Genomic DNA, 18,347 nt, shown 5'->3' on the forward strand with positions numbered 1-18,347 from the left:
GAAGTAAGGGGACCACTCAAGTTGATTCAGAAGAAACTAGTGGGTCAAAGTTCAGAAACTACTCTCCTGGATTATGCGACAGAATTTAGAGAAAGATAGAACAGAGCATGTGAGTTAGCTAAGGAACTGTTAAAGATATCACAACAGCGGTTAAAGACAAATGCAGATGAGGGCACAAGCTCGTAGTTTTGTTGTTGGAGATAGTGTTAGTTTTATTACCAGTGTCAGGCAAGGTTTAGTGGGCCTTACAGGATTGAAAAGAGACTGTGTGAAGTAAATTATCTAATAAATACCCTGGATAGAAGAAAGAAGTAGAGGGTGTATCATGTAAATATGCTTAAAAAGTACTTTGACAGGGAAGATGACCAAAAGGAGGTATTAGTAGTGGTAGATAGAGAGCGGTAGAAATGAAGGATTCTGAAATTGATTTTCCTCTAATCAAATTGGACAATGAGGGGGTACTTAAAATTTAAATGTAATATTGAGCTACCTTTCAGAGAAGCGTCCAAGTGATTTGGAAAAGCTGTTGCAGTCGCACAAAGCTATTTGTGGGATTAAGCAAATTTAGCTACATATGACGTGGATGTGGGAGATTCAGTTTCATTAAAGCAACATCCTTATGGATTAAATCCAGTAAAATTAGCTCAAGTACAAAAAGAAATCGAATTCATGCTTCAGAATGATGTCATAGAGTCTAGTTATAGTAACTGGAGTTCACCTATTGTGATAGTGCTGAAGCTGGATGGAACGCAAAGACTGTGTGTGGATTGTTGAAAAGTAAATGCAGTGACAAAAGAGGATTCATATCCTATTCTACGGTTGAAAGATTGTGCTGAGAAAGTGGGACAATCAGAGTTTATCACAAAGATTGACTTGCTGTGAGGATATTGGCAAGTGCCGTTAATGGAAAGCGCAAAAGAGATATTGGCTTTTGTAACCCCAGATGGATTATATCAGTTTAAAGTTATGCCATTTGGTATGAAGAATGCACCAGCAACATTTCAAAGACTGACAAAGTAATTGCAGGACTGAGCAATTGTGCTGTTTATAATGATGACTTGTAGTTTTCAGTCAAGTGTGGGAGGAACATTTACAACAACTGAAATATATTTCTTTTGGTAACCCATGTCTTGTAAAAAAATTTGGTCAACACCTCTACAATTCCCTTTGCTGTTGGATTGACTGCAAGAAACTAATTTGGTGATGAACATGGCTAAGAGCGAATTTGCAAAAGTGCAAGTTACATATCTAGGCTCTATCGTTAGACATGGTCAGGTGGCCCCAAGAGATGTGAAAATAAAAGCCATTGTGAATTTCCCAGTGCCTACAACAAAACGGGAAGTTTTGAGATTTCTGGGCACGAGTGGATTTTACTGGAAGTTTGTACCAAACTTTAGCAGTGTGGTTGCTTCATTGACTGGACTACTAAAAAAGAACAAGAAATTTCAGTGGACACAGGAGTGGCAGAATGCATTTGACAGTTTAAAAACTGTGTTGACTACTACACCAGTTTTGGCAGCACCTAATTATGCCAAGCAGTTTAAGTTGGCAATTGATGCAAGTGATTTGGTTATTGGTGCTGTATTGTTGCAAGAAGATGAAACAGGAATTGAAAGGCTGGTAAGATATTTTTCACAGAAGCTGAATGTACATCAGATAAGATACTTAGCCATCGAAAAAAAGACTAAGTATGGTGTTACCATTGCAGCATTTTGAGGTTTATGTTGCAAGCAATTCTTCAGAAACAATTGTTCATACAGACCAAATCCTTTAAAATTTCTGGACAAATTCCAAGACTGAAGTGTAAGACTGTTCAGATGGAATTTATTACTGCAGTCGTTTAATTTTCAGATTATACATGTGGCTGGATGAGAAAATTTAATTGCGGATGCATTGTCAAGAGTTTAAAGTTCCAGGGAAATTGGACATTTGCAACATGGACACTGGACTGAAATGACCTCTGTTAATACAAAACATTTGTATATATTATGTTAATGCATGTACCTGATAGTGTAATAGATTTGTGTATATAGTTAAGTATAATAAGCAATGTAAGATGGGTTGAGAAAATGAAAGTCTTTTAAAATTATGATGGTTCATTTTTCCATAAGGATGGAGGTGTCACGGAACTATCATATTTTTCCTAATAATATTATTGTGGGATATTTCAAAGCAGGCGTGTGTGTGTATGTCTAACTTAATTTAACTTGACACGGTTAGACTTCCAAGGTTTAAATTATCAAAGAAGTGAGGTGTAAAGCAGGCATTTGAAATGGAGGTGAGTAGAGCTAGGGTAAGGTCACCAGATATGGCGTGAATGAAATTTACATTTTTAGATATGTGGAGAGGTGTTTGATCTTCACAAGGATATGAAAAATGTTTACAACTGGCAAGATAAATAAATAAATTACATCGATTTTTCCCAAAAGTGCTGGCCATAATGAGAATATGAAGGTTTTTTATATTCTGGGAAAAGTCACTTCTAAATATAAGTGGAAACAATGGGATTTACAAATCAAAAGAGATAAAATATATTTAAAGAAGGATGGAAGGCTGTGTGAAGTGTGGCCGTATGGGATCTTGAAAGGTGACTGTGTGAAACAGACTTGGGGGGGGGGAGAAAGCCTCTGGCCACCCTGAAGAAGTTTGCTGTTCCAGTAACTAAAGTTTTAAAGGCCTTTGGAAGTCCATTGCCCAGTGGGTGCTTGTGGTAATATTGCTGGATGACTTTATAAAGTTGAAATCTATTTTGAACTGTTGCCTTAAAGGGGATGTGTAGTTGGGAGCCTGGTTAAGCAGAAATTTTGACAAATGTTATAACTGTAATCTTACAGTTTATTTCTTCTTTTGTTAATGTTTTAATTTAATCTTCAAAATCCCTAAAGGTGGTAGTGGATTCATTACTTCTGACTTCAGCACATAAGCCTTCTCATAATAAATACAAATTGCAAAATCGATGTGATAGCATGGCCAAGTTTCCCTTGTGGATTTGGTCAGCGTGGCAAATATCACCTGCTATATCATAACAAGGTTTGCTTTCCTTAGAACAGAGTAGGCTAAGGGGTGACTTAATTGAGGTGAACAAAATTATGAGGGGCCTAGATAGAGTAGACAGGAATGACCAGTGTCCTCTAGTTGAGGGGTCAATTACCAGGCTTCATAGATTTAAGGTGATTGGTAGAAGGATTAGAGGGTACATGAGGAAAAACGCTTTCACTCAGAGGGTGGTGGGCGCCTGGGATTCACTGCCTGAATTGGTGACTGAGGCTGAAATGCTCAACTCATTTAAAAGGTACCTGGATCTGCACCCAAAGTGCTTTAACCTGCAAGGCTATGGACCAGGTGCTGGAATGTGGGATTAAAATGAGTGCCTAGTTTCTTTTTTTCGGCTGGCGCAGACACAATGGGCTGAATGGCCTCTTTCTGCACCGTAGCATTTCTGTGGCTCTGTGTGTTGGCACTGCTGTGTTCCAAAGATTTAAAACTACAGAGTCACATCATTTGTTTTTCATTTTTTAAATTCAACTTGTCTTACAAATTTGAATAAATGAGAAAGATTAAGAAAAGCTCATAACGGCTAGCATCTTTATCACACTTTGAATGCTAACTTCCAGTTTGCCTCATATCCTTTGTTCTGATTTTGTGTGGTTTGGAGCAGTATTTTACTGTTTTGTACCATTGAGTTTGTACATGTTTCTGTTTTATTTTTATTCTGATATTTCAATGCATCTTGCTGATTCTGGAGGTCTCACCCCCTCCATCAGACAAGACAAGTTTGCCTAGGATCCTTGGGGCTCTGAAATTACTGCAGATAAAAGTTATCTTTACTCAGCGTGGAAGATTATACTTATTGTAAGTAGTCTCTCATTTTCCTGGACTAAAAATAATCCATTGAAGAATAAAACAAGTCCTCAGAATCTGAAGGTTAGTTAAAGGCTAGTAAGTGCTGCTCGGTTTAATGGTCAGAAGTGGGTGTTGTTAGGTAAATGGAATCTGTCCTTGTATCCAACAGTACTTTTAGATGTGTAAACTATTAATTGTTGCAGACATTAAACCTAGTACTATTATTTTCAGTTACCTGAAACTGTAATTATCTCACATCTTGACCATGTAATTAGTTTCAGATGAAAGCTTGAGAAAACAGATTAATGACATCTGAGTCTAAATGCTATTCATTATTTTATTTTGACTATTTCCCGCTGTGACAAAGGCACTGATTTTTTTTTTGTGTGATAAGACAGATTGTCCTCAGTTACAATGCCAAAATAGCCATTCCTCTCATGTGAACCTCAATCAGTGAGTTTGGTGACATGTTAGAATGCAAGGTGAGGTCAGAGTAATTGATCTTGACATCAAGACAGCATTTGACCAAGTATGGCATCAAGGAACCCTAGTAGAAGTTAATGGGAATCAAGGGGAAAACTTTCTACTGGCTGTAGTCACACACAGCACAAAGTAAGATGGTTGTCGTTGTTAGTGGCCAATCACCGCAGCCCAAGGATATCGCTGCAGGAGTTCTTCACTGTTGTGTCCTATGTCCAACCATCTTTAGCTTCTTTATCAATCCCTCCATCATAAGGTTAGAAGTGGGGATGTTCACTGGTGATTATGCAGTTTTCAGCACCATTTGTACCATTCAATACCATTTGAAGAAATCTGTGTCCACATGCAGCAAGGCCTGGACAACATTCGGATTGACAAGTGGCAAATAATATTTGTGACACAGTGCCAGACAAAGACCATTTCCAAGAAGAAAGAATCTAACCATCTCCCCATTGACATTCTATGACATTACCATTATAGAATCCCCACTGCCAATATCTTAGGAGCTATCATTGACCAGAAACTTAACTGGACCAGTCACATAAATACTGTAGCTAAGAGAGCAAGTCAGAGGCTGTGGTATGTAACTCAGATCCTGACTCCCCAAAGTCTGACCACCATCTACAAGACAGAAGTCAGGAGTGTGATGGAATAGTCCCCACTTGCCTCGTTGAGTGCAGCTGCAACACTCAAGAAGCTTAACACGATTCAGGACAAAGTGGCCTGTTTGATCGGGTAGCCCATTCACCACCTTAAACCTTTACTCCCACTGACACAAAGTGGCAGCAGTGTGAACCTCATACAGTGAAATCCTGATGAGTCAAACTCAGATGACACAAAATTCTGGTTATATCGAAGCCGTCAACCATTCCTGCTGGCAAAATAAAAATCCTCAGAACGATGCCCATGTTAAGTCAAAATTCTGCACTGGTAACTCTGGATTAGCCAAACTTGAACACCACAGCCAAGCTCCAGCCAATGGATCGGGGGGGTGATTAGGAACCTGAAAACCCTGACGACTACTGACGACAGCTAATCTCTCAGGTTATCAAGGCCATCGAAAAGAAACAGGAGTTCAATCCAGCTGTTGTAGAAGCCATGTTCATGATGAAGGTGTGGAAGATGGTAATGGAAGCCGCAATTGCCAAGTGCTTCCATCACCCTGGGTTCAGACAGGTTATGACTGCACAAGACGTCAAAAATGAGGAGGAGCAGGGTGAGGTCAACCAACCAGATGACGAGGTACTTTTCGCTTGCCTGCAGGAAGTCAGCATGGAAATTCCAGCAGAGACTACCATGGAAACTTATGCTGCACGCTGCTTGATGGAACTGACAGATGCAGTCGTAGATGCAGTACATTCTTCAACCGAGTAGCCCGAAGAGGCCGATGACCTTGAAGAGTCTGATGAATGCTCGCCTGCCTGTTTCCCTAGCTGATTCTGCAAAGGCCATTGTGATGCTCTGGGGATTTGCACTACAGCACGAAAATACTGAAAACATATTTGACTGCATTAACGACATGGTGGGCTGTATCGTGTACGTTAAAATGATTGCAGAGTTGTTCCGGAGCTAAGACCTGACATTTTTCACTGCAAAGTTCCAACCTTTTACAAGGTCAGGCCATTGTAAGGTGTGAACAATTTGAAAAAAGACTTTTTCACACATTTATTGCTTTATTGTGTTTTCATTTGGCATTTGAATCTGTTGTTTTTGACATAGACTGCGTCTATAGACATATCGGTTTACAAAGAGACACATTCATCTGGGAATGGGGCCTCCTCGGCTATCAAGAAGCTCTGCTTAACTCGGATTTGTGAGTGGATCCCCTGGTATCGACTCATCGGGATTTTACTGTACAATATGCACTGCAGCAAATCACCAGGGCTCTTTCGACAGCACCTTCCAAATCTCTACAACCTAGAAGAACTAGGGCAGCAGATGCTTGGAACACCACCTGCGAGTTCCCCTCCAAGTCATTCACCATCCTGACTTGGAACTATATCTCCGTTCCTAGATCAAAACCTCTCCAACCAATGAGCTTTGAGGCTAATTGCAGTACCTCGACTAATGTCCCAAATGTGACCAGTTAACACCACAGAGGCCATGGATCAAACCTAGAATGTTCCCAGTCTCTGTCTGCGTTACAGAGGACCCTTTAACATGTGAGCCTCAGGGAGAACTACAATCGCATAAATTCCAAACATATCTCATCTATTGCATGATGTCTTCTGAAATGTTGTTAGTGGAGTGACATGAGGGGTGTGGACAGGGTGGGTGGGGAGCAGCTGTTTCCCTTAGTTGAAGGGTCAGTCACAAGGGGACATAAGTTCAAGGTGAGGGGCAGGAGGTTTAGGGGGGATGTGAGGAAAAACATTTTTACCCAGAGGGTGGTGACGGGCTGGAATGCACTGCCTGGGAGAGTGGTGAAGGCGGGTTGCCTCACATCCTTTAAAAAGTACCTGGATAAGCACTTGGCATGTCATAACATTCAAGGCTATGGGCCAAGTGCTGGTAAATGGGATTAGGTAGGTAGGTCAGGTGTTTCTCACGTGTCAGTGCAGACTCGATGGGTCAAAGGGCCTCTTCTGCACTCTGTGATTCTGAGTGGTGATAAACTGTTGGAATAACAATTCACGCATAGAAGGTTTGGCAGAAAGTAGAGTGGGTTGGAAATCTGGCACTGGCATTCCTAATCTCAGGCAGTTGTCAGGAAAATATAATACTTTTCATAATATTATTGGAATTTATTGTAAGATAGGAATTGTGTGTGTGACTTAATTGAATTAAACACAGCTGGTCTGAATGCCTTGATGTATCAGAAGAGAAGCTAGGTTTTAAATGTTAAATAGGTAAACATGGCTGAAGTTTTAGAATGTGAGGTGTAAAGGGAAAATTTGTATTTTTAGTTAAACCAGAGTAATTTGAATTTCGAAAGAGGTGGTGAAATGTTACACAGCCAGAAGAAGTCAAACAGTGTGTTTATTTTTCCCAAGGCGTACTGATAAAATTAGTACTATGAAAGATCATTATTATTAGAAAAGTAGAAATGAAAGGACATATTGGGATAATGGAATTTACATTAAAAAGGGAGGAGCCTGTATAAAGGAGATGAGGTTATTTGTAAGAGGAAGGAATTCTAAGATCTAACAAGTGTGAAAAGCCTCCAGCCTCTAAGCCTCATGTGGCTGTCTACACGAACTAAAGTGAAGAAAACTCACTTTGAACTTGATGTTCAGTCGTGTTACTTTGCCTGGGTCTTTTAAAATATGTGTTTTACTGTTGCCTTAACAGAGGTGTAACTGGAGTTAGATTAACAAGGGGAGCTAGGAGTTATCATAGTAGTAATTTGTAAACCTATGTATGTGCTTAAAATATTTTTTTTTATTAATAAAGGTTTAATTTAGTTTTGCAAGAAACCTAGAAGACCCAGTGGTCTTATTACTACTGAATTCAAGGCACACATCTCAAAATAAATATAAATTATAAAATAGTTGTGGCAGTTGTTTCAAGTTTCCCTCTGGGATTTGAACAGCTCAGCATTTACCATCCACTGTGCCATAATACAGTTGCTCAATTGTCTTTACAAAGTAATTATGTATTGGATCTATGCAACCCAGAAATAGAACTATGAATGGGGAACCCAATTAGGGTTTTGCCATTCTGTCCATCTAAGAAAAAATTACAATTTGATCTGTAACTAACTTTAGAAGATATATGGCTAGAATTTGAATTCTGCACAACTGTGCACATTTCATCAACCCAACCTTTGCTGACTCTTAATTATATTCTAAACTGGCCCAGCAAGCCAAGTCAGTTGTGTCAAACTGGCAGAAAGGAGGAAAAAAATATAAAGCCAGATGTACCACTCAGCTGCGATCTAGGTATTGAGTCAGGACACGATGAAGACACAATCAACCCTACAATGTCCTCCCCACTAACTTCTGAAGACTGGTGCCAAAATTGGGAGAGCTGTCACAGAAACTAGTCAAGGAACAGCCTGACAATTGTACTCTCAGATTCATACCTATCATTCAACATCCCAGACTCCTCCATCATCATCCCTGGGTATATCCTGTCCCACCATGGGTAGCAGCATAGTGGTATACAGTCTGGGGCAGAGGGCTGGGGAAGTGGCCCTGTGAATCCTCAACATTGGTTCTGGACCTCATGAAGTCTCATTGCTTCAGGTCAAATATGGGCAAGGAAATCTCTTGCTGGTTACCACCTACTGCACCCCCCCCCCCACTCCCCCACAGCTGATGAATCAGTACTCCTCTATGTTGAACACCACTTGGGAGGAAGCACTTAAGGTAGTAAGGGCACAGAGTGTACTCTGGTGGGGACTTCAAATATTACCACCACTGGTCAAGTTCTGAAGGACATAGCTGCCAGACTGGGCTTGTGGCTGGTGGTGAGAGAACCTACATGAGGTAATAACTCACTTGGCCTTGCCCTTGCTAATCTACTGGCTGTAGATGTATCTATCCATGACATAATTTGTAGACCACCACACTTTAGGAAGGATGTTGCTGGGGTCAGAACCCTGGAACTCCCTACATAACAACACTGTGGGAGTACCTTCACCACATGGACTGTTGTGGTTCAAGAAGGTCCACCAAAATAGCTCCAGAGCAACAAGGGATGGGTAATTAATGCAGGCCTTGTCAGCAATGCCCACATGGCAATGAATATTTTAAAACAAACCCATAAGGGACAACAATGGTGATGTTCATTTGATAAGGGACATCTTTATCACAAAATGCTTGACTCATTCTACACTGTCCAGAAGCTCAGGTCTATACCATGATACTTATACATTTTAAAGGAGAAATTAATTGGTGAGTAAAGGCATCACATAATGTTGCATGAAGGCTTACGCCAGAGGTTCCCAGGCTTTGACTCCCAGTATGCTGAGTAAGGTGATCCGATCAGGGGCATGAATAGGGATAGTACCAATGGTCTCAGAGCTTACTCATTCCTAATCACTGTCCAATTGCCCCAACTGAAAAGTGAGGTTATGTGGATGTTGGGTGGGAACAAGTTAGGGCATGGGGGTGGAATTCTCATAGTTGAATAGTCCACTAGCACTCAGTCTACATTCATAAGAGAAGAAACGCCAGTAGTTGGAGTTACCAGAAGGCTCTATGTGAGGAGGGGAGCACATTGAATAAAAGGTATGCACACTATTTTTCCCCAGATTCAAAGCTTCTAGTTTCCTGTGTCATTTTACGATCAGACTGGGTAATATAATCATTTTAATGTGTTATAGGAATAAAGATGTCAGGTTTCAGTAAATTGAATATTGTCAGCACACAGGTAATTTGGAGTTCATTCATGTGTGAACCATTAGCTCCATCAGGCAGAGAAATGACAGAGGTGTTTTGTAGACTAAACCATACCAATGCTTGTTGAATCTTACAGCTTGTAGCAGTCTTAGCACTGAACAGAGGAGTCCTTGTCTAATTGTTCCAACGTCAAATGCCTCTCAGCCTTGAGAATAAAACAAAGCATTTAATTATTTCTGGCTTAAATTGAGCACATTCTATGGACAGGTTTCATTCAATTGTTAATATCTTCTGTTAAGTGTATTTTGTGCATTTTTATTATTTCCTTCCTCCCTTTGGGTCACCCTCTGGGAGGTGAGATTTTTTACTATAGATATAAACATCTCCCAACTTTTACTGGAATCACTCATTGTCAGCCACTGGGTGGTGCAGCAGAACATCTCAAGGCGCTTTAACCTTGAACTGCCCACTCCACTAACGACTTTGTTTTCCTGACAGCCTCCATCCACTCTGTGCGTATGAGGGCATGGCTGAAACTAATATCTCAGTATTAATTATTGCTGAAAAAGGAGACATGTCTAAGCTTTTTGTCTTGCACTTATCAGGACACTTGCAAAAAAACCCATATAAGGAAAACAACAATTTATACTGTATGTGAAGAGAGTGCTGATTGGTTGGCAAGTGCTGTTGCCATGTAGAATGCACCACTGATAGAGAATGACAGTTAACTGCCAAGCATTGTTTGAAATTTAAACCAAGCAGATTGACCCTGATTGGTCAAGGCATTGCCCTGAGGAATGAGTCAGTGAATGGCTGTCACTTATTTTGTTTAGCTGAAACAGGCACAATGTATTTTCATGTTTTCTCTGTCTGCACAGAACAGGGCCTGTGTATTAATATATGTAGCTTCTAGTAGTTGCAAATGTGCCACCCTGCGAGCCCGACTGACAATCTTAAATTGATTGTCAGCGTAATTCTTAGCACTCTGATGATTATTTAGCAAATGTCCAATCGCGGAAGCATGTCTAATATTGGACAGTGTGTTTTGAATTTTGCAAGCATGGACTGGTTAGGTACGGTCTGCACCCTGCTCGTTGCAAACAGCAGTTGGGACATGCTGTTTGGTACGATCTGCCAGTCTTTAGGAAGTACAGCCTACATACCTAGCATCAAACTGGCACTGAAATTCTTATACCACATTACTCATTTGTGTGGTAGGCAAAACGTCTTTTTGGCTTGAAGACAGCATCATGTTAGTGGCAAATACCTCTCATGTTGCTACTGAATTTTAGCAGCGTGAAACACCTAGCTTCACCTGTTGCTCAAATTTTTGAGATACCTTGCCCTTCCAGGGTAATCTGAGGTAGACTGGGCACTTTTCAGGGCTGAAAGTGGTGGCCTTAGACCTGTTCATGAGTTTGCATGTTATACGGCAGAAAGCAATCTGATCAGAGTAGCCATTATCTTGCAGAATGCCTTTGATGTGCCCTCCATGTGTACATCCAACCCCTCTCGATCTTCTGAGGAAACTAGCAGAGTACAACTCAAAGCCAGGTACTTAGGCTGAACATATCTTAACGTTGCATAAGAATGAAGTGGTGTTGGGCAATGCCTTTCAGGTTCAGGACAGAACATTCTCTGAATGCCCACTTTTTTTGGGGGTTAACTTTCTGTTTACCAGCATGAAATTATCCTTCTTTTCCCATGGGGGCACACTTCACTTCCTAAGCACATTGACCCTGCAAGAGCCAGGTATCAGCACAAAGAAACTGCTGAAGTGTAACTAGTGGATACTGCATAGCCTACCAGCAGAGAGCACAGGCACATTCTCTGCTTTTTGTTCAGCCAGCACCATTCTATTCATCGGGGCATTGGATTGCAGGGTTAAATGAAGACAAATGATTTAAGGGGAAACTAGATAAGTACATGACGGAGAAAGGAAAGGACATGCTGATGGAATTAGATGAAGTAAGGTGGGATGAGGCTTGTGTGGAGCACAAACACCAGTGTAGACTGAATGGCCTGTCTCTGTGCTATTTATTCTATGCAATGTTTTGGAATTCTGTGTAAATTCTTATCTCTCTGCGCCCCAATCGCTTTAAACCTGAGATCCTGGATGTACAAGTGACTGTGTCCATACCTACCTCCAGGCAAGTCTTTTCAACAACCAAGTGCAGGTTAAATATTGAGTTCCTTCATCGGCTCTACAATGGATGCTTGCTTTTTCATGGTGGAAAGAACTATGGAAGGTGGTTTGTGTCATGTCAGACACAATATGTCTAAGTCTAATACTCTGAATCAAGCTCATTTATTGTTTATGTTTGGGCTAAGTTTGAGCACTTTTAACTTCTTTTCACAGCAAAGTTGCAGTTTCCTTAAGATGAATCTCCTATTAACTGAAACCTCCACAACTGGACATAAAGAGTGGGATGGAATACAGCAATGGATACTGTTAGGGTGCCCTCCACATTCTGCTGTCTACTCCAAATGTTGTTTCATATCCCTGATCTCCTTTGTCCCTCTATTGGCAGCTGTGCCTCCAAATTGTGTAAGTTCTTGAATTTGATTTCCATACCTCTCCGCCTTTCTGACCCTGCTTAAAACTTTCCTCTTTGACCAAGCTTTTGGTCACCTTTTCAAACATTTCGTTATGTAGCTTGTTGTCACATTTTGTTATAATGCACTTGTGAAGCACCCTGGGGCATTTTACTACATATGAATGCAATTTGTTGTTCTTGTCCTCTGATTATTGACCTTCCTGCCAGTGGAAATAGTTTCTCCCTATCGACTCTTAAAAAAATCTGTGATAATTTTGAACGCCTCTATTAAATTTCCCTATAACCTACTCCACTCTTAGGAGAACACTCCCAACTTTTCTAGCTTCTCCAAAAAACAGAACTGCCTCATCCCTGGTACCAATCTGGTAAATCTCCTTTGCATCTTGATGCCTTGACATCCGTCCTGCAGGAAGATTCCAACTTAGACCTAACCAGTGATTTCTAAAGGTTTAGCATAACTTATTTAAATAAATATCTTACTTTCCCAGTGAAGTTAATTATAAAGTGGCATTTTTTTTTGTTCTTTCACGGGATGTGGGCATCGCTGGCTAGGCTAGCATTTTTATTGCCCATCCCTAACTGCCCTTGAGAAGGTGATGACGAGCTGCCTTCTTGAACCACTGTGGTCCATCAAGTGTAGGACACTCAGTGGGCTGTTAGAGAGGGAGTTCTAGGATTTTGACCCAGCGACATTGAAGGAACAGCGATATAGTTCAAAGTCAGAATGGTGTGTGGCTTGGAGGGGAACTTATAGATGCAGGTATTCCCATGCATCTGCTGCCCTTGTCCTTCTAGGTGGCAGAGGTCACAGTTTTGGAAGGTACTGTCGAAGGAGCCTTGGTGAGTTGCTGCAGTGCATCTTGCACTGCTGCCACTGAGCATTGGTGGTGGTGGAGAGAGTGGATGTTGAAGGTGGTGGATGGGGTGCTGATCAAGCGGGCTGCTTTGTCCTGGATGGTGTCGAGCTTCTTGAGTTGGAGCTGCACTCATCCAGGCAAGTGGAGAGTATTCCATTACACTCTGTGCCTTGTAGATGGTAGACAGGCTTTGGGGAATCGGGAGATGAGTTACTCTCCGTAGAATTCCCAGCCTCTGACCTGCTCTTGTAGCCACAGTATTTATATGGCTAGTCCAGTTCAGTTTCTGGTCAGTGGTAATCCCTAGGATGTTGATAGTGGAGGATTCCATGATGGTAATGCTATTGAATGTCAAGGGGAGATGGTTGGATTCTCTCTTGTTGGAGATGGTGACTGCCTGGCACTGGTGTGGTACAAATGTTACTTGCCACTTGTCAACCCAAGCTTGAATGTTGTCTAGGTCTTGTTGCATATGGGCACGGACTGCTTTGGTGCCTGAGGAATTGCAAATGGTGGTGAACATTGTGCAATCATCAGCAAACATCCCCACTTCTGACCTTATGACAGAGAGGTCATTGATGGAGCAGCTGAAAATGGTTTGACCTGGGACACTAGGACAGAGAGTAAATGGGTGATTGGAGATTTTCCAATGGTCTGCTTGGGTTTGTTGGATCATGTGTGCCTAGGATTGATTGGAAGGCAGGATGTTGAGGGGATGGATTGTAAAAATATTTCTGAATTATGTGTTGTTGGGGTGCATGAGGAACATTTTTTTTGCAGGGGTAATTCGCAACAAACGGAATGACAATCTGACAATAGGTGGACAATGGCTCCACCAGATTACTTACCAGGTAGTGATTATGACAGTGACCAAGGACCTTGGAGATTCCACTACGCAATAATACTTGGAACACATTATTTCATCTGAACTTTCTCTTGACACTATTTTATTGGAATCATTAATCTTTTAAAATTAAGTGGAGAGGAATGTTGGTATGGCTTATTAGTTATTCACAATTTTTATCAAATATTAATATCTGGTATTGAAACGAACTAATAGTGGGAACTGACCAATGGATTGAATTAGATATTAGACCCCGAACATGCAAGCTATATTCACAGAATCACAGAGTGCATAAGAGGCCCTTCGGCCCATCGAGTCTGCACTGACACATGAGAAACACCTGACCTATCTACCTAATCCCATTTACCAGCACTTGGCCCATAGCCTTGAATGTTATGACGTGCCAAGTGTTCATCCAGGTACTTTTTAAAGGATGTGTGGCAACCTGCTCCACTACCCTCCCAGTATCGTGGTACTAGCCCTAGTATCGTGGTACTAGCAGGCCTCTGTGGCATTGCTTATGAATTACAGGAAGTGACTGTGACAAAACAACAATTTTCATTTATATTACACCATGCATAAGAGGGTTATCAAATAAAATATGACACTAAGCCACATAAGGATATATTAGAGATAAAAACAAAAAGCTAAAAGCTACTGCGGATGCTGGAAATCCAAAACAAAAACAGAATTACCTGGAAAAACTCAGCAGGTCTGGCAGCATCGGTGGAGAAGAAATCAGTTAACGTTTCGAGTCTTCACGACCCTTCGGCAGAACTGAAGCATAGTTAGGAGAAAGGTGAAATATAAGCTGGTTTAAGGTGGGGGGGGGCAGGGGGAGAGAGAAGTTGAGGGTGTGGTGATTGTGGAGATAAGCAAGCAGTGATAGGAGCAGATAATCAAAAGATGTCACAGACAAAAGGATCAAAGAGGTGTTGAAGGTGGTGATATAGTCTAAGAAAAGTGCTAATTAAGAATGGAAGACAGGACACTCAAGGTACAGCTCTAGTGGGGGTGGGGTGGAAAGACTGACAAAGTTTTAGTTTTAGATTTAAAAATAATGGAAATAGGTGGGAAAAGAAGAATCTATATAAATTATTGAAAAAAAAGGGGGAGGGGGAGAAACGGGGTGGGGATGGGGGGGAGGGGGAGTTTAAGATCTAAAGTTGTTGAATTCAATATTCAGTCCGGAAGGCTGTAAAGTGCCTAGTCGGAAGATGAGGTGCTGTTCCTCCAGTTTGCGTTGGGCTTCACTGGAACAATGCAGCAAGCCAAGGACAGACATGTGGGCAAGAGAACAGGGTGGAGTGTTAAAATGGCAAGCGACAGGGAGGTTTGGGTCTTTCTTGCGGACAGACCGCAGGTGTTCTGCAAAGCGGTCACCCAGTTTGCGTTTGGTCTCTCCAATGTAGAGGAGACCGCATTGGGAGCAACGAGTGCAGTAGACTAAGTTAGGGGAAATGCAAGTGAAATGCTGCTTCACTTGAAAGGAGTGTTTGGGCCCTTGGACGGTGAGGAGAGAGGAAGTGAAGGGGCAGGTGTTGCATCTTCTGCGTGGGCATGGGGAGGTGCCATAGGTGGGGGTTGAGGAGTAGGGGGTGATGGAGGAAATGGTGGAGGATGATCCTTTGAATGCGGAGGCTGGTGGGGTGATAAGTGAGGACAAGGGGGACCCTATCATGTTTCTGGGAAGGATATATTAGGACAGTCTTGATCAACAAAGTAGGTTTTAAGGAGCAATTTAAAGGAGGAGAGTGATGTAGAGATGGTGAAGAGATTTACGGGTAGAAGTTGAGAGCTTAGGGTCTGGATAGCTGAAAGCACAACTGCCAATGGTGGGGTGATGAAAATCAGGGATGCACAAAAGGTCAGAATTGGAGGAATGCTGAGGAAGGCTGTAGGGCTTCATGAGGTTGCAGAGATAGAAATGCTTGCAAGAAAAGTTTTAATAAGTTACTAATAGATCTGTGGCATTGTTCATTAAAACAATAGATGGAAGAACTTCCTACTGATTAGAGATGCTGATATTAAAGAAACTGAATACCAAAACTTTAATACCACGAAATTTGTCATCTTGTTTCATACTGTACAATGAGCATGGCAGAATTCAACTCAAAGGAAAAACCTGTCAAACACACCACCACAGCAGAAACTTAATCACAGACATTTCAGCAAGAAATGTGCACATCAGACAGCACCATCAATCATCCTCCACTCGCATCAGGAAGCATGCTGCAGTAACACACTATAGAGAAGCTCTTGCACTGCTGGCTGATAAAGAACCCTGGTCAGATTCCATCTGGAGTACTGTGTTTAATTTTTGGCACCAACTTCAGGAAGGATATACTGGCCTTGGAGTGGGTATAGGAGATTCACCAGAATGATAGAATCATAAAGCACAGGAGGCCATTCAGCCCATCAAGTCTGCACTAACTCTTCTGAAGAGAAACCCGGTTAGTTACACTTCCCTGCTCTTTCCCCATATCTCTGCAATTTTTTCTCTTTCAAATATTTATCCAATCCCCTTTAGAAAGCTACTCTTAAATCTGTTTCATAAGCCTATTAGGCAGTTCATTCCAAATCCAACCACGTATTGGCTGGGATTTTCCAGCCCTGTCGCGAGCAGGACCTGCCCGGGCGAGGTGACGCCCCAGCCAGAAGTCCATTGACTTGCCGCAGGGGGTGGGTGCGGAAAATTCCACCCATTGTGTAAATTAGTTCTTCCTCATGTTGTCTGTGATTCTTTTGAGAATCACCTTTAAATCTATTCCCTGGGTTTAGAGGGCTACATGATGCATGGAGGTTGCATAAAGATGGTGTGTATTTTCATAAATATGATGTGATCTTATTGAGATCTTTAAAACGTTAAAACAATTTGATAGATTCCAGCGAAACTATTTCCTCTGGTGAGGGAATGGAGAACAAGGGAACATAAAATTAGAGCTTGCCCATTCAGAAAACATCAAGGGTGGTAGAAATCTGGAATCTTCTCTCTCAACTGGCTGTGAATGCTGGGGATCATTTGGAGCTTTAAAGATTGAGATCTATAGTTTATGCTCAGAGGCTATCAATGTATATGGAGCTAAGGCAGGTGAATGGAGTTAAAATACAGATCATCTATGGTCTAGTTGAATGACACAGCTGGTTCAACAGGCTGAATGGCCTATTCTTGTTCCTGTGTTCCATATTATAAATTAAAACCTCAATTTTCAACAGAAAAATACATTATTAATAAACAATGACAGCAAATTAGGATCTTTGGACATTTTAGAAGTGAAATAACAAGTTCACAAATAGTATATCAGATAACAAGTGTTTTATTGCGAACAACTTTTTCAAAATGAAACATGACATTATGAAACAAAAACAGAAAATGACCAGATCAGTCAGCATCTTCGGAAGAAATGTATTTACACCTTGGGTGGAGATCCTCCTTTAGGATCTTGCTTCGGAAAATGGTTTTCACCCAAAATGTTATTTTGTCTGTTTTCTTTACAGATGTTGACTAATGCACTTTGTGCTCTTGGCATTTATTGATTTTGTTTCAGATTTCCAGCACTTGCAGTATTTTGCTGTTTACTTAGATAAGACTATGGAATTGTTTAATGAGTACATTATACAGTTCACATGTTGGTATATTGATGCCATTAGGTCCTAGTGCTCAGCACCAAAACGTTCTTAAAAGTTTATTTGTGAAACCTCAATCATTCCATCTATAAGTTTCACTTTAATTAGTAGGTAATCGCCCAACACAGATTAATGTATTTTTAGATTGGAATGCTGGGATTTAACAAGAACCATTAATTTATTCATTTAAACATTGGAGCTACCATTACTTTATTAATTTATAAACTAGAGCAGATGTAGATTTGTTTATTCAAAAACCAGGGCAGGCAGCAGAGCAGAGCCCCTGGGCAGAGCTAAAATGTCAATTTTAGAATGTAAACATTGGAATAAAATGGGCCATCACTGTTTATCACATTTTATTTATTTTAATGTTGTAGGGTCAAAGGAAACCACCAGGAAGTGGTGATTGATTTAATATTTATCATAGCAAACACCCATTGTGGGGGTGGTGGCTGTGACTGGAGTTCATTTTCACCATCAACACACTGGTTTTAAGCCAAAAATAAAATTGGGTAAGTTATAAACAAGCAGGAGGATCAATAATATCCCTAAATTTGAAATTTTGGGAGTAAATAGGCTGAGAATTTCAGTGAAAACAGGACTGGAATCACTGTGCAGTTCTGTTTTACAGGTAACATTAAATCAGTGTTTCTGACAGATTAAATCTCAATAATGTGAAATGGGCTTGACAATTGGTTTTTAACATGTTAGCAGTGAATGCTCTGTCACCTTGCTAAATAATGGCCCTGATTTTGCTGTGGTAATGACTGTTCACCATCATTACTCCTCTGAAACTGACAGCACTTCTGGAGTCCACACATGCGTAGAATAATGTGGAAATCCAGAAGTTGTT

Source organism: Cetorhinus maximus, chromosome 10 (genome assembly GCF_964194155.1).
Source record: "Cetorhinus maximus chromosome 10, sCetMax3.hap1.1, whole genome shotgun sequence".
Lineage (NCBI taxonomy): Eukaryota > Metazoa > Chordata > Chondrichthyes > Lamniformes > Cetorhinidae > Cetorhinus > Cetorhinus maximus.